Below are 18,526 nucleotides of genomic sequence, written 5' to 3' on the forward strand. Positions count from 1 at the left end.
TTCAAATCTGTTCTGGTTCAAATTAATTTTGACAAAACTGACTGGGGTGAGGACTTGAATTCAGCCTTCCAATGGCATTATTAATAATGGAGTTCAGGCTGGGTCAGTGTTACAATGGCAAAGGGATAGCAGTGACTTTCAGAAGCTGGCATTCATGCAAACAAATCATAAATTTCCATGTCTGTGGCCTTTATGTTTAATAAAGAACCAAGGTGACTTTCTCTAGCACAGAAAAGTATATTCTACATAAAGTAGAAGTATGCTTTTTATTTCTTCTTTAATTAAAACTATCAATTTTAGCTCAAAACAAGAACTGAAAATGCAATGAAACAAAGCAGTCACTACAAATGAACAATTCATTTAGCCTGTAGTCTTTGACAGATAGCCTGCAGTCACTGTCACAGGTTGATAGCACTCAGAGAATGAAGCATGGCAGGTTGAAAAATGCCTGCCTGCAAATCACCCAATAGAAGTTTTGCATCCATCTATTTTTACCTAGTTCTTAAGACTTTATAATTTTCTCTCTTTTAGGCTTCTTTTTCTTCCACTTCTAACTCATCATTCAGCAATAAGCCATAGTAAATTATGATATTCTTCATTAAACAAACATTAGCATATTCAACAGTAATACCTTAAATCTCTCTAGTACTCTATGTATTAGTTATCCATCGCTGTATAACAAATTACCAAAACAAAGCTAAACTAGGTTTAACATATATATTATCTCATGTGGTTTTACATGAGACAGGAGCAGCTTAGCTGGCATGTGGCTCAGGTTCTTTCATGAGGGTGGAGTCAGGCTGTTGGGCTCCCGACGTCTGAAGGCTTGACTGAAGCTGAGGGCTCTGCTTCCAAACTTGGACACGTCAGCAGGAGGTCTCAGCCACTCACCACATGGACCTCTCTACAGGGCTGCCTCTCTCTATGGGAGCTGTAATCCCCCAGACCAACTAATTCAAGAAATAGAGTCACCAAGATAAAACCCCTCTGCCTCCTTATGACCCAGTCTACAAAACTGTACACCATTATTATTGCTATATTCTATCTGTTAAAAACAAGTCACTATGTCCAACTTATACTCGAGGAAGAGAATTGACCTCCACGTCTTGAAGGAAAAAGTGTCAAAGAATTTGTGTACAAAGTAAAGCAACCACATTTTATCACTTAGAAAATGTTTGCATCTAAAACTCAATGTGGTTTGATCTTTTTTATAATGAGAGGATCCCATAGACAGAGGAGCCTGGCAGGTTACAGTCTATGGGGTTGCAAAGAGTCAGACATGACTGAAGTGACTAAGCAGGCACACACTCATAATGAGAGATAGATGGAGTAAGCATTCCCATTCCCATTCCCATTTTCCAGATGGGGATACTGAGATACTGAGAGCATAAGTGACCACATGACTAATAAGTGGCAAAGTTAGTATTCACACCAAATCCTTCTCAATATAAATCTAGTTCTCAATACATTAAATGGCATGTTTTTTCCAATTGGTCTAAAAACTTCATGAGGACAAGGATCATATTTGTTTTGCTTCCTCACACATGCCTAGCACAGAATTGGAATGCAAAAACATTAGTTGAATAAGTGAATGAAAAAGAATAAATGAGAATAATGTTCCTTCACTATGTAGATATCATGTAATAGATTCTGTGCCATCAAAAGAGATAATAATTTGTTTCTGCCTTCAGAAAGATTGTTGTATGCTTGGAGAGAGATGACATGCACATATGAAAATAGTAAGTCCAAATAGTAAGGTGGAAAGTGCCGTGTTTTATAGAATTACAATACTGAAGGAGAGGTCGTGTCATTGTTGTCGTGCTTGGTCACTCAGTTGTGTCCGACTCTTTGAGACCCTTAGGACTATAGCCAGCCAGGCTCCTCTGTCCATGGAATTTTTCAGGCAAGAATACTGGAGTGGGTTGCCTTTATCTTTGAGTATGGAAGGGTGTCTATGAGTTCATGAATTCAGGAAATGTTACAAAGAGAGATGAAATAAGCTGACCTTAAGTATGTATTTCTCCTTCATTGACTATGCCAAAGTCTTTGACTGTGTGGATCACAATAAACTGTGGAAAATTCTGAAAGAGATGGAAATACCAGACCACCTGACCTGCCTTTTGAGAAACCTATATGCAGGTCAGGAAGCAACAGCTAGAATGGTACATGGAACAACAGACTGGTTCCAAATAGGAAAAGGAGTATGTGAAGGCTGTATATTGTCACCCTGCTTATTTAACTTCTATGCAGAGTACATCACAAAAAACGCTGGGTTGGAAGAAGCACAAGCTGGAATCAAGATTGCTGGGAGAAATATCAATAACCTCAGATATGCAGATGACACCACCCTTATGGCAGAAAGTGAAGAGGAACTAAAAAGCCTCTTGATGAAAGTGAAAGAGGACAGTGAAAAAGTTGGCTTAAAGCTCAACATTCAGAAAACGAAGATCATGGCATCTGGTCCCATCACTTCATGGGAAATACATGGGGAAACAGTGGAAACAATGTCAGACTTTATTTTTCTGGGCTCCAAAATCACTTCAGATGGTGATTGCAGCCATGAAATTAAAAGACGCTTACTCCTTGGAGGGAAAGTTATGACCGACCTAGATAGCCTACTGAAAAGCAGAGATATTACTTTGCCAACAAAGGTCTGTCTAGTCAAGGCTATGGTTTTTCCAATGGTCAGGTATGGATGTTGAGAGTTGGACTATAAAGAAAGCTGAGCACCAAAAAATTGATCCTTTTGAACTGTGGTGTTGGAGAAGACTCTTGAGAGTCCCTTGGACTGCAAGGAGATCCAACCAGTCCATTCTGAAGGAGATCAGCCCTGGGATTTCTTTGGAAGGAATGATGCTAAAGCTGAAACTCCAGTACTTTGGCCACCTCATGCCAAGAGTTGACTCATTGGAAAAGACTCTGATGCAGAGAGGGATTGGGGGCAGGAGGAGAAGGGGACGACAGAGGATGAGATGGCTGGATGGCATCACTGACTCAATGGACGTGAGTCTGAGTGAGCTCTGGGAGTTGGTGATGGACAGGGAGGCCTGGCATGCTGCAATTCATGGGGTCACAAAGAGTTGGACACGACTGAGCAACTGAACTGAACTGATGTACCAGATACTCTTCTCCGGTGACTTTTTCTCTTTTTCAAAAGAACAAGAATCATGATGATATGTCATGGTATATACAGTTTGCCAATTGAAGGCATAAGTGAATTTCTTCTAGCTCAGTTTTCTATGTGACATACACTACTAAACTGTTCCATCAGTTCAAATATCATTCTTACTTCTGTGAAGAATTTCAAGGAAAAGAAAAGGACATTTCTTATCCTTAAGGGGTCTACAATCTAATATAGCTCTACTATTAGAGAATTTGAAAGAGCACAGTCAAAGAAACATATTTGTTTAAAGCAGAAAAATGCTACCTCATCTACAATCGTACTAAGGAGATGTAGTTGGGAAATTCCTGGAAAATAAAAAAATCTCCTAAAAAATAAGTTCCCACCACAATGGACCTCAGGACTCTTTCAAATCAGTGGTTCTCACCAGAGTGATTTTGTTCTCTGTGCCCCTGCTCCAGGGACACATGCAGTATCTGGGGACAGTTTTGGCTGCCCCAGTGAGGGAAGGAATGGTGCTCCTGCCATCTCTTATGTAGAGGCCAATGATGCTACAACAGAGGACAAAGAATTAATAGGGTCCAAAATGTCAATAGAGCCAAGACTGAGAAACCCTGTTTTACTTCCAGACTCAAGTAGCTCAAGTGTAATAAGAGTAGCTATTTCTCACTTTACAAAATCTAGACCTCTGTCAAGACAGTAACAAGGTTATGTCTGATATATTTTCAAACATAAGTGAGTTTTATATGTCAAAAAAGACATGATGTAACATGAATGCTTATATCTAAATGAAACTAACTTGCTTAGAATAAACATTGAATTATAACTGAAAAATCTAAATTTCATTTTGGCTACCCAGAGGGTGATTATGAAGTCACATGATGACTGGCTGTCTCAGAAGCTGGTAAGGTTCACTTTTGTCCTCTTTTAAGAAAGGAAACGGGATGGAACATGTCATGAAAACCAACTTCAAAAGGCTGTGGTTTCATTACAAATTCTAAGATCTAGTGAACTGTATAATCAGTCATAATTATTAAGCTACAGATCTTGCTGCAAACATCCAATTCATAGTCTTCTTCTCCCTAGTGAAATTATATTCTTTAAACAAATGTAGAAAGTAATGAAAACAATGGAACTTCATAGCCAACGGCAAGATTCAGGAAAGCCCAGCTCAATTCAGCCTGAATTAACGTGTTTTCTGAGTCCCAGCTGCTTTCTCAATACTGTCCTAGGGAAACCCAACAGGCTGAAAAGCTGAGTGGTAAAATAGGCACACGCCTGCGTGGAACCATAGAAGACCCCAGACAAATTTAGGATGAGACAGTACTGGCATAAATCCAGGTCTTCCAGACAAGAATACTGGAGTGGGTTGCCATTCCCTTCTCTAGGGGATCCTTCCAACCCAGAGACTGAAATCAGCTCTCCTACATTGCAGGCAGATTCTTTACCATCTGAGCTGCTAATGGTAAAGAAACTGCTTGCCAGTGTAGGAGACATAAGAGATGTAATTTTGATCCCTGGGTCGAGGAGGAAGGAGGAGAAGGAAATAGCAACCCACTCCAGTCTTCATGCCTGGAGAATCCCATAGATGGAGGAGCCAGGTGGGCTATCGTCCATAGGGTCTCAAAGAGTCAGACATGGCTGAAGCAACTTAGCACACGCATACATAGCCTCAGAGAGCAGACCTCAGAAATGCCACCTCTGACACTGAAAATCATCCAAGACCTTCCTTCACTCAACAAGAAAACACTGAGTGCTGACAATGAGCCAGGAACTTTTGAGGTGCTGGGATACAGATGTTCCAGCTGGACTTAGAAAAGGCAGAGGAACCAGAGATCGAATTGCCAACATCATTGAAAAAGCAAGAGAGTTCCAGAAAAATATCTACTTCTGCTTTATTGACTATGCCAAAGCCTTTGACTGTGTGGATCACAAAACTGAGGAAAATTCTTAAAGAGATGGGAAAAACAGACCACCTTATCTGACTCCTGAGAAATCAGTATGCAGGTCAGGAAGCAACAGTTACCACTGGACATGGAACAACAGACTGGTTCCAAATCAGGAAAGGAATATGTCAAGGCTGTATATTGTCACCCTGCTTATTTAACTGATATGCAGAGTATGTCATGAGAAATGCTGGACTGGATGAGCACAAGCTGGTATCAAGATTGCTGCTAGAAATATCAATAACCTCAGATATGCAGATGACACGCTTATGGCAGAAAGCAAAGTACTAAAGAGCCTCTTGATGAAAGTGAAAGAAGACAGTGAAAAAGTTGGCTTAAAATTCAGCATTCAGAAAACTAAGGTCATGGCATCCAGTCCCATCACTTTATGACAAATAGATGGGGAAACAGTGGAAACAGTGGCAGACTTCATTTTAGGGGGCTCCAAAATCACTCCAGATGGTGACTGTAGCCATGAAATTAAAAGATACTTGCTCCTTGGAAAAAGACATCTTTTTTGGGTGTTAGTTCTAAAAGGTTTTGTAGGTCTTCATAGAACCGTTCAACTTCAGCTTCTTCAGAGTTACTGGTTGGGGCGTAGGCTTGGGTTACCGTGATATTGAATGGTTTGCCTTGGAAATGAACAGAGATCATTCTGTCATTTTTAAGATTGCATCCGGGTTATGCATTTTGGACTCTTTTGTTGACCATGATGGCTACTCCATTTCTTCTAAGGGATTCCTGCCCACAGTAGTAAATATAATGGTCATCTGAGTTAAATTCACGCATTCCAGTCCATTTTAGTTCACTGATTCCTAGAATGTTGACATTCACTCTTGCCATCTCCTGTTTGACCACTTCCAATTTGCCTTGATTCATGGACCTAACATTCCAGATTCCTATGCAATATTGCTCTTTACAGCATCGGACCTTGCTTCTATCACCAGTCACATTCACAAATGGGTATTGTTTTTGCTTTGGCTCCATCCCTTCATTCTTTCTGGAGTTATTTCTCTACTCATCTCCAGTAGGATATTAGACACTTACCAACCTGGGGAGTTTCTCTTTCAGTATCCTATCATTTTGCCTTTTCGTACTGTTCATGGGGTTCTCAAGGCAAGAATACTGAAGTGGTTTGCCATTCCCTTCTCCAGTGGACCACGTTCTGTCAGACCTCTCCACCATGACCCATCCATCAGATATGCAGATGATACCACCCTTATGGCAGAAAGCAAAGAACTAAAGAGCCTCTTGATGAAAGTGAAAGAGGACAGTGAAAAAGTTGGCTTAAAACTCAACATTCAGAAACCTAAGATCATGGCATCTGGTCCCATCACTTTATTGCAAATAGATGGGGAAACAGTGTCAGACTTTATTTTTGGGGGCTCCAAATCACTGCAGATGGTGACTTCCACCATGCAATTAAAAGACGCTTACTCCTTGGAAGGAAAGTTATGACCAATCTAGATAGCATATTCAAAAGCAGAGACATTACTTTTTCAACAAAGGTCCATCTAGTCAAAGCTATGGTTTTTCCATTAGTCATGTATGGATGTGAACTGTGGTGTTGGAGGAGGCTTTTGAAAGTCCCTTGGACTGCAAGAAGATACAACCAGTCCATCCTGAAGGAAATCAGTCCTGAATATTCTTTGGAAGGACTGATGCTGAAGCTGAAATTCCAATACTTTGGCTACCTGATGTAAAGAACTGACTCATTTGAAAAGACCCTGATGCTGGGAAAAATTGAAGGTGGGAGGAGAAGGGGATGACCGAAAATGAGATGGTTGGATGGCATCACCGACTCAATGGACATGAGTTTGAGTAAGCTCCGAGAGTTGGTGATGGACAGAGAAGTCTGGCATGCTGCAGTCCATGGGGTTGCAAAGAGTCAGACACGACTGAAAGACTGAACTGAACTGAACTGGGGTATAATGAATGAGACAGGCAGCCCCCAGCTCCACAGAACTCACAGTCTAGCCAGACCACTTGCTTAGCCTCCCATTTCATTGACCACTAGGTCATAGACCTTTTGCCACTGCCCCCTATTTTTATGTTTGTGCACAACTCTTGATCTGATGGCATTAATTTTTGATATTAAGCCCTCTCTAAAATTTTAGCTAATTCTTAGTCTGGATCTTTCTACTCTTAGAAGTTTTGCAGGAAATACTAAATCCAGTCTGTTTCTAACCATTGGCCAGCTCTGCATGTGAGCACACCTGATCCTTGGTGAGCGGAGAGTCAGACATGAAGGGTACAGACTGAAGGAAGCATTACCCAGGGGATGCAATGAAACTGCTAATTTATGAGAAGGCATGTCGGAAATGGATGGGGTCAAACAGGAATCAGATAAGATTAGTCTAACACAAATACAATGGAAGCAGATCAGATCAGCTGTGGTCTGGATATTGGATTCTGAAGTTAAGAGAGGAGGATCCCGGAGAGACACTGCAAGGCAGTGAGAAGCCTCTGTGATTTGTTTGTAATAGCAACTTCTGACACCTTCTGTGGCCATGACATACCTGGCTTCAGCGATCAGGACACCTCTGTTGCTGTCTGAGAGTTTTATCATATGTATCCAAGCACCAAAAATTAAGAAAAAGAAATGAGTTCTGGGAGCAGGAAGAGTAGAATCACGAAAGTTGCCCAGGGGATCTGGAAAGAAATACAAACGCATGTGGAAGAAAGATGAGAGAGGTCTTCAGACAATAGTCTTGAGCAAAGACATAAAATGCATACAGGACATGGGAAGACAAGGAGGATGAGTGCTGACAACTCTTGTTGGGGAGGGGGCTGCAAGTTGCTCAGGTGAGGTGGATCCAGGTGGGAATGAACTTAGGTTGCTTAGGTGCTAAGTCGTGTCCAACTCTTTTGCGATCCCATGGATCTAGCCCACCATCCTCCTCTGTCCATGGAATTCTCCAGGCAAGAATACTGGAGTGGCTTTCCACTTTCCTCCTCCAGGGCAGCTTAGGTTAATGGGATATGTATCTGGGCTGTGATCTGATCATCAACAAACAGCCACTATGGCTTTTTGAGTATATGAAAAATGTAAGTAAAACAGAAGACCAAATGATGTAGATTGAAAGTGATAATGGTCTAAACTAGGATGGATGCATGGAGAGTAATGTGTGTGACAGATGTCTCAGCAGGGTTGTCTGCCTAAATGTGGGAGAATAAATTAAACATTGTTAGTAAAACTATTGTACAAAGGTCTTCCAGGCTTTTTTCTACTAATTTTTCCCCAATTTTTACCAACCCCTATGATTGTATTGCATTACTAAGCAACAATTTTAATAATGTTTGTTAATATTTGAGTGACTCTGATGTGCCTGGCACTATTATAAACTAGTTATTGTATTATTTCACTTGTTGTTGTTGTTGTTTAGTCCCTGAACAACTTTTTGTGATGCCATGAACCGTAGCCTGCCAGGCTCCACTGTCGATGGTATTTCCCAGGCAAGGATGCTGGAATGGGTTGCCATGTCCTCCAGGGATCAAACCCAGGTCTCTCTCCTTCATTGCAGACAGATTCTTTACTGTCTGACCGACTCCTCCCCAAAAAGCAATGGTATAGGTACTATTGTTATCCCCATCTTACAGATGAAGATATCAAAGCACAAAGAGGTTAATTAACTTACTCAAAATTGTGCAGAATGTGAAAGAGCCAAGATGGAACCTAGACAGTTAGCTTGAAAGCCTGAGTCTTACTGCCTCTGAGAGTACCTGATGGGTGCTCAATAAATGTCACTGGACATTGAATAATTCCCTTCTAGTATGATGTTGGTATTGTTACTATGAAAGGTCAATATGACAGCTATGCCTATATTAATCTTTCCTTTCTCTAGACCAGTGCTTTCTGAGAAATGCAGCCTCCAGAAGTGGGTCTAATATTTCCTCAGTTGGAAATAAATCGGAGAGAAACCTCCTCCATTCATTTTCCATTTTCCTCTCGACATCATTATACTGTAATTCTTATTGCCCAAAGATATGTACCGAATCCAAATAAAACTTCAATGCTTTCCATTGAATTTTAGGAAATTCTGGACATTCCCTGTTTGTCACCATCATTCACCTGGGACACGCATTACAGTTCATTAAATAATTTCTCAATTCTTTCCATAGCTATTGCACATAAGTCAAGGGTAGCCTCCTTGATGACTGATTTATCTTGGGTATTTGTTTATTCAGTTTTCCCCCTTGGAGTAAGCTACCTCTGGGGAAAAGCTATTGGAAATTCTTCAGTTCATTTACTAATTATTGAGTGTCTGTGAATGCACCACATGATGTGTGATGAGCTCTGTCCTGCCTACTGGCATCTTCCCCCATAGGGGGAAAATTCTTTCTGGACCAGTAATCCAGCAATACACACTGCCTTCAGTCCTTCAGTGAGCACATGTTCCCCCTAACTATCTGCCTTCCATGGAAAAGAGTTGTATGTAAAAATTAAGATTTCACACCACACATCTTTTTGTTGACCTGAGGCTCAGTATCCACCTTATCCTGATATCAGCGGTTGATGAGGCTGACTCAGATGTATTTAGATGTATTTGCTGACCTATATTCTTTTAAGTTCAATTGTCCAGCTAATGCCATTGTGTGTTTAAAAGCTCTATTTTTATGCTGCAGGTGAATTGATGGAATATAAAATTACACATTTGTCAAGGAGACTCGGTAACTATGTCAATAAATGCTATGTCAATAGAGTGGAAGGTCAAGTGAAAATATTACTATTTGAGAAAATAAGTCAGATTTTTAGGTTTAAGTCTACATAAAATTAGGCAAAGTCATGGACAATTGAGCTTAATGAACCATATCATTATGACAGTAGCAGCCTAAACTTACAAATAAATTTTACCTTTGTTTTTGGTTGAATAAATAAGGTAAACTGAGTAGCTTAGCAAAAAAAATAATTTCCTTTTTTCCTATCATTCCCTGTTCGAATGAGCACTGTAGAGTTTCTGCCTAGCTTCTCAAAGAAATTTTAGGTAAATTTTTCCTTGGATTTTTTTGGTGATTTTTGTATAATAATTATCTGATCCCTTTCAGTCACAAGAACAGATTTGTATCCATAATTTAAAAATTCAGTCTCCTGCTTCCTGCCCCCAGCACCGCCTGCCCTCCTCCCCACAACCAGTTAGTTTCTACTTGGGGACTTTTTTGTTCCTCTCAGGATTTTTCTTGGGTGAGATTTCTCTGTGTTGCATCCTGTTTTGTATGGGAAAACCTGTACCTCAGCTTCTGTCTGGGGGAAGTGCTCGTCTTCCCCAGTATGGCTGTATCTCTCGTCTCTATGGCCGTTTAGCACTGTCACCCAAGCATGGGCTCCCAGCGCAGCCTCTTTAGCCTGGCACCAGTCTTCTTTGTCCCACACAGCAACACACACAGCTCAAGAACTCTGAGTGGTCTCTTGAACCCACACTTCACTTGGCTAAGGTAAGGAAGCATATTCTGCTTCCCTTCCTCCATGAAAAGGGACTTGATTCACAGCTCCCTGACAACTCTCTCCAAAGAAATGCTCACCAGGACTGCTTCCATATGCTTACATGGCCTTGGGGTGCATGACGGAGCTGACAGAGCCCATTCTGCTCTAACTTCACATACCCTTCACAGCTGGTCTAGAGCTCTACTTTAGAAGTGAAGGTGACTTGCCATATAATATCATTCTTAGCCTTTGGGACCTCTCCTCAAACAGGGGTACAAAGAGTTCCATTTGAAAATTCTGCTCTGCGTTATACATTAAAATTAAAAGAAATTCAGTGACACCAGCAACAACACCAAAAAAAAAGTCAAGAAAACAGTCCTAGTCACAATAGCATCAAAATAGAGTAAAATACTTAGGAATAAATTTGAGTAAGAAAGTAGAATATCTGTATACTGATAATTATAAAACACTGATGAAATATGCAAGCACATGAAAAGACATCTAATGTTCATGGATTGGAATAGTTAATATTGTTAAATTGTCCATACTACTCAAAACCATATACAGATTCAAAAATTTATTCAGTCTCTATCAAAATTCCAATGGTATTTTTCAAAGAAATAGAAAAAGCAACCCTAAAATTCATATTCACAAAAGACACCAAATAGCCAAAGCAATCTTGAGAAAGAACAGAGTTGGAAACACAGAGCTGTTTCATTGCTGAGAATACAGAGTTCTCGAGTGACTGAGAAATCACACCCTGATTTCTCAACATACTACAAAGATGCAGTTATCAAAGCAGTATGGTATATGCATAAACAGACATGTAGGCCAGTGGAACAGAATAGAGAGCCTAGAAATATACCCAAACTAATTTTTAACAGAAGTACCAAGAGTACACACTGAAAAAGGATAGTCTCATCAATAAATGGTGCCTAGGAAACTGGATATTCACCTGCAAAAGAATTAAATTGGACCCTTTTCTTACACCATATACCAAAATCATCTCAAAATAGATTAAAATTTAAATATAAGACCTGAAACTATAAAAATCCTAGAAGAAAACTTAGGGGAGAAGCTCCTTGACATCAGTTGGCCTCATCTATGACTTCTTTGATATGACACCAAAAGTTCAGGCAACAAAAGCAAAAATAAACAAGTGTCCTACATCAAACTTAGAGAAAGAAACAAACTAAAAACCTCTTGCACAGCAAAGGAAACAAAAACATGCAAAAGCAATCTATGGGTTGGGAGAAAATATTTGTAAATCATATATCTGATAAGGGGTTAATATCCAAAATATATTAAGAACTTCTTCAATTCAGTAGCAAAACAAGCAAAAACAACCTGGTAAAAAATAAACAAAAGACCCGAATGGACATTTTTCAAAAGGAGATATACAAATGGCCAAAAAGTATATGAAAAGCTGCTCAACATTGCTAATCATTAGAGAAATTAAAATCAAAACCACAATGAAATATCACCTCTTACCTGTTATCCAAAAAATTAAAGGTATCTTTGTGTTAGAAAGGATATAGAGAAAAGAGAACCCTGTACACTGTTAATGGGAGTATAAGACACAGACTTCCCTGGTGGCTCAGATGGTAAAGTGTCTGTCTATAATGCAGGAGACCTGGGTTCAATCCCTGGGTTGGGAAGATCCCCTGAAGAAGGAAATGGCAATCCACTCCAGTACTATAGCCTGGAAAATCCCATGGACAGAGGAGCCTGATAGGCTACAGTCCATGGGGTCACAAAGAGTCAGACACAACTGAGCGACTTCACTTTCACTTTTCAAGACACAGACAGTGGTCATGTATGGATGAGAGTTGGACTGTGAAGAAAGCTGAGCCCCGAAGAATTGATGCTTTTGAACTGTGGTGTTGGAGAAGACTCTTGAGAGTCCCTTGAACTGCAAGGAGATCCAACCAGTCCATCCTAAAAGAAAGCAGTCCTGGGTGTTCATTGGAAGGACTGATGTTGAAGCTGAAACTCCAATACTTTGGCCACTTCATGAGAAGAGTTGACTCATTGGAAAAGACCCTGATGCTGGGAGGGATTGAGGGCAGGAGAAAAAGGGGATGACAGGGGATGAGATGGTTGGATGGCATCACCGACTCGATGGATATGAGTTTGGGTATACTCTGGGAGTTGATGATGGACAGGGAGGCCTGGCGTGCTGCAGTCCATGGGGTCACAAAGAGTCGGACACGACTGAGTGACTGAACTGAACTGAACTGAACACACAGACTTTAACTGAAAATAGTATAAAAAACATGGAAAATAGTTTCTGAAGTTCCTCAAAAATTTAAAAGTAGAACTGCTATTTGATCCAGGAATCTCTTTTTAGTATATACAGAGAGGAAATGAAATAAGCCACCTTTAAGAGATATTTGTGCCCCCATATTCACTGCATTATTCACGATATGAAAACAGTCTAAGTTCCCATTGATTAATATATATATATATATGTGTGTGTGTGTGTGTGTGTGTGTGTGTGTATAGTTTGACCTTATAAAAAAGAGGTCCTGATGTGCAACATGGGTGAACATGGTGTGCATTATGCTAAAGTGACATAAGCCATACACAAAAAGCAAGAAGACTACATGATCTCACTTAACGTGTGAAATCTAAAAAGAGTCAAGATGCATGGAAGCAGAGTAGAACGGCAATTACCAGGGGTGAGGAGATAGGGAAAATGGGGCATTACTGGTCAAAGTGTACAAAGTTGGAGTCAAGAACGTTTAATAAGTCTGGAGATCTAATATATAGCATGATGACTATAGCTAATTTCACTGTAATGGATGTTGGAAATTTACTGAGAGTAGATTTCACGCATTCTCATCACATATACACAAAAGTAACTGTGAAAAGAAATGACATATTAATGTGCTGAGTGTAGAAGTCATGTCACTATGTATATATATATCAGATCAAACTGTGTACACATTAAGTACATACAATTTTATTTAAAAGTTAAAGAATGAGTAAGTACAATAAATTCAGTGAAAATGAAGCAAGCATGATGAGGTTATGATTTACTACTGAGATGGCCCACAGAAAGCTGTAGTCCTTGGCCACAGTGTGATGGATTGACAAGTAATAAACAGAATTCTGAAAAGCATAGCCATGATGAGGATGCTTGAAGAAAATGGAGAAAGAGAGATAAAGAAAAGGAAGAGTGTTAGCATGGGTAGTACCTTTCTCTGTTCAGTTCAGTCGCTCAGTCGTGTCCGACTCTTCGCAACCCCATGAATCACAGCACGCCAGGCCTCCCTGTCCATTACCAACTCCTGGAGTTCACTCAGACTCACGTCCATCGAGTCAGTGATGCCATCCAACCATCTCATCCTCTGTCGACCCCTTCTCCTCCTGCCCCCAATCCCTCCCAGCATCAGAGTCTTTTCCAATGAGTCAACTCTTCGCATGAGGTGGCCAAGGTACTGGAGTTTCAGCTTTAGCATCATTCCTTCCAAAGAAATCCCAGGGCTGATCTCCTTCAGAATGGACTGGTTGGATCTCCTTGCAGTCCAAGGGACTCTCAAAAGTCTTCTCCAACACCACAGTTCAAAAGCATCAATTCTTCGGCGCTCAGCCTTCTTCACAGTCCAACTCTCACATCCATACATGACCACTGGAAAAACCATAGCCTTGCCTTTCTCGGTGGGTTACTAAAAGCAACAGAGGAGACTTGGCATGGAAAACAATTAAAATACCTGGTTCATAGCATCAAAATGTTACATTTTATTGTTAGTTCCCTTAAATCTCTTTGAGGGCTTCCCAGGTGGCTCAGTGATAAAGAATCCACCTGCCAAGCAGGAGATGCGGTTTAGATCCCTGGGTCTGGAAGATCCCCTGGAGAAGGAAATGGCAACCCACTCCAGTCTTCTTGCCTGGAAAATCCATGGACAGTGCAGCCTGGAGGGCTATACAGTCTGTGGGGTCGCAAAAAATTCAGACAGAACTTAGCAACTAAACAACAACAACAATAAATCCTTTTGGGAACATGACAGGAACTCAAGGTAGGAAATAGAGTGGTTGGTTAGTTAACCAGTCTGTCTTTGTCTAAAGTGTGTGTGTGTGTTTTAATTAAAAAAAAAAAATCTAGAATTATGTGTGAGATAGATTTGGATGCCAATGAAGATCACCAAGATCATGTTCTCATGAGTGAAGGAGCGAAGTGGGCAGTGAGAAAAGGCAGATATCTGTAAAGCTGGCCTGAAAGGTCACATGTTTATTATATTCTCACTACTCTGCTTTCGCCCTCACTCACAACTTCACCAAGTTCGGCCTCCTAGCTGTCCCCCCAACATGCCCTGGTCACTCCCACATCAGGGTCTTTTCACCTGTTTCCTCTGCCTAGAAATTCTTCCCCTGAAAATCTACATGGCTTACACATCATCTTCTCCCAATTTTTGTTCAAATGTCACCTTCTCAATGTGGCTTTCCACAACCAACTCATTTCAAACTGCAGTACCCTCTCTCTCACTTCCTGTCCTCTTTCCCTGTTTTATTTCTCTCCTGAGTGTCTTTTCACATCTTATATAACTTACTTGTCTGGCTTTTCCCCACAAGAAAGTAAATCCCATGACTGGATTTTTGGGTCTGATTTGTCTCTGATAAATCTCCATCACCTAGAACAATGATAATGCATGGTCATCAGTGAGTATTGGTAACTCAATGAAGACTGGGGGGAAGGGGGAGTTAAGGGTATTTTCTAAAGTGTGAAGGAGAAAGTGATTAACAAAGGAAGGGAAAAAGAAGAAGGCTCTCTGAAGGAAAAGGACCTGGTCAGGACCTGAAAACGGAGTAGTCTTATGACAGGAAACTAAGAAGTGATGATGAGAGAGAGGAGAGAAGCTGAGGCTGCAGAGGTTTCCGTTCTGGGTGGTTGTGTGTTAGGGACCATGACCAAACACGTCCATGACTAAGCCCTGGTTCTGACAACGTGAGCTGCAACAAGGATCTCTGCACTACAAAGCCAACAGAAAGGAATGAATGTGATCTTTGGTGTCAGACAGGCTTGGATTCAATTCTTATCTCTGCCACCTACTAGCTCTGTAACCCAGGGAAAGTTACTTCACTTCTCTAATACTGTTTCCTTATATTAAAAAACAAAGTCATATTATCACATAGTTACTAAGAGTATGAAATGTGAAAATGCATAAAGAGCAAGTCTAAAGCTAAGGCTTACACATTCCAGGCCAAGAAGGATACTGTGATCATAAGAGTCCAGTAAGCAAAATTAATCTTAAATCAACACCTTTACTTGTATTTTTCAATTCCTTGAAGAAGAAAGCAATGACCAAATCAATATTCCTTTTTGTTGTGATCATTGCCATTTTATCCTTTATCCTCCACTTACCTCACATCACAACTGCTCACCTGTCTTTTATATGGCATATAGTCATCCATGTTAAATAATTAATTTAAATTGCTTGGAAAATATTTCAGACTTTTCCCAAATTAATTCGCCATAAGGCCTCTAGCATTTCCCTGCGCTTCCCTCTCTGGCAGTGAGAGGGACAATCACTGGGAAGATGGCTAGAGTCCAGGTTAAGAGGCTGGGTTTTGCTTTCTAATGTCACAAACAGCCAACCAAATTGGCTCTTACAGAACATGTTCTGTCTCCTCCATTCAACTCAGAACTGACTAGAGATGACTTCTGACTTAATTGAATTTCTAGTGCTAACATAAAGGGTAATTTTTAACCTCAGTGAAAAAACATTTTAAGTTTTAATAGAAATGGGCTTCAAAAAGTTTCAAATCTCATCTAACCTCATAGCAATTCATGAATTAATATAGCAAGACATATTTCTATAAAGCAATGTTTTCTTCTAAACCCCTTCTTTCCTAGAAACCAAGGATCATGGTTATGTATCTCTGGACATGTACAAGGTTAAATAATAGTAAACATTCAAACTGAAGAAAAAATAAACAACCAGCAAACAATATCTAGCTATCTAAACAAAGCAAATAACTGTCTATCATGGGGTAATACTTGCTGTATTACTTACCTACAAAGTATGTCATAGTATAAGGCCAGCTATTGAATGTTGAAGAGGATTTGCCATGTTGTGAGTGAGTGCAAACATAACCTTGAAACAGAAAAGACAAAAAGCAAGTATGACTTATTCACATGCCAGACTATATAATACGTATCTTTTATTAAGATTTGACTGAAAGAACTATGAAGACAAGTCTTAAAATGCTGTACTTGATGTCAAGAGATTGTCAGATACACATGTCCCCTTAAAGTTACAAAATCTCCAGGTCAGGCTCTAGGAAGCGATTGCTTTCAGAAACAGAGTTAAAATAAAGCAACTGAAAAACAAGCAATACTGCCCACCACCAATGTGCCACAGTTTGATCACTGTCCTACTGATGCTGAGGCCACGAGTGTGCATGGTAACAACACTCAGTTCAGTTCGACACACAGAACAAACACTGAGGGCTTGTAAAGGCCCAGCCCTGGAACAGAAAGGCACCACCCATTGCTATTACTAAACCACTGTGCGTGAGACCATCACAGGGTCTTTGCACTCGCTGTGTCCTTGGCCTGAAAGCTCCCACAGCTCTTCCCCTGCATCCATTCTCCCTCTACATTCCTGGGGCAGCCTTCCTGAGACTAGTCCTTCCCTCCTTCAGTGTTCTCATATTTGGATCAATTTATGTGAGTCTCTGGTTAATAGCCATATCCTCTGTAAAGCCAAACTCCAGAGAAACTGATCACTGTGCCCCCAGTGCTGAGCAAAATGCCTGGAAAACAGAGGCTCCCAAATTCTGGGTGAGTAAATGAAAGAACGTGGACAGGGAATAGAAAGAGATACCAGTGCTGAGATTGTTGAAGCTGGGTCATGTAATGCCAAGGGGCCTTAACCTTGAACCGTTGTGTAAAGCCATCTCTGGATGGCTTCAGCTCTGACTTCTGCATGATAGACAAAGTCCCAGAGTAAAGGGGTCACTCTTTCCATAACCTATGCAATTTGATACAGATCCTTAGGCCAAGATCAGAACAAAATTCAGCTGGAGATAAGTAAGACTGAAATGATCTTGGGCCCCTTCAAGAAAGTGATAGGTGCCATTGATCCTTTTGTTCCCAGAAGCGTATTGGCATGTATTCGGCCTTCAACAAACTCTACAGGCCTGCTCATGAGAGGACGCATAGAGCTGTTGTCTAAACCAGGCAAGAGACACAGGGAAGCGAGGATCAAGGCAGCATGCATGCCTTGGCAGTGTTCCCCTTTCCAGTGGTCCACGAACACTTGTTAGATGGAATCGAATGAATTCTTCCCCTGCAGTAAATCTGCGGTAAGCAAGGATTTATGTCACATTATTTTTTGACCTCCAGAAAAGAACATTTAATCAGTCATTTTAATACAAATGAAATTCCCAGTTATCATACCCAGTGACTCCTGCCAGAATTAAATCATATGTTACCAATCAGTGCCAGCACCCAGTGTGGGCAATCAGAAAATGTCTGTTCATTGTAAGTAAGAAGTATTTTCAGAGATGGCTGGCAGTTGCTTATCAGCCTGAGATTTCTATATGATGGTGGTGAAAAAGAAGTGAAAGTCACTCAGTCGTGTTGGACTCTTTGCAACCCCATGGCCTATGCAGTCCATGGAATTCTCCAGGCCAGAATACTGGAGTGGGTACCCTTTCCCTTCTCCAGGGGATCTTCCCAACCCAGGGATCAAACCCAGGTCTCCCACATTGCAGGTGGATTCTTTACCAGCTAAGCCACGAGGGAAGCCCTCACAAAAAAATGCAAAGTTCTCTGATTATTGCTTCCTCGTTCTTTTTCTTCATTGCCATTACTATTGTTATTGTCACGCGAGTGTATGTTTTTTTATTTTTATGGGTGGACTTCCTTAGAGGTGAGTCTTTTTGAAGCTTATCCTATCCAGAACTGTTGCAACCTGAGAGCCAGGCGTCCCCTGGTCAGGGTACAGATCCCCAGGCAGGCTGAAGCGTGACAGCCTCCTAGAGATCGAATCCCCAGGCAGGTCAAGGCTTGACGACTTCCTGGGACCC

General features: G+C 40.8%; 1 protein-coding gene across 2 annotated transcripts in view; it reads left to right on the plus strand.

Annotated features, from left to right (window-relative positions):
• The window catches only part of CD96 (CD96 molecule), a 106,475-nt gene that overhangs the window by 53,840 nt on the left and 34,109 nt on the right, over window positions 1-18,526 (plus strand). The window lies entirely within an intron of this gene.

Source organism: Capricornis sumatraensis, chromosome 1 (genome assembly GCF_032405125.1).
Source record: "Capricornis sumatraensis isolate serow.1 chromosome 1, serow.2, whole genome shotgun sequence".
Taxonomy (NCBI): domain Eukaryota; kingdom Metazoa; phylum Chordata; class Mammalia; order Artiodactyla; family Bovidae; genus Capricornis; species Capricornis sumatraensis.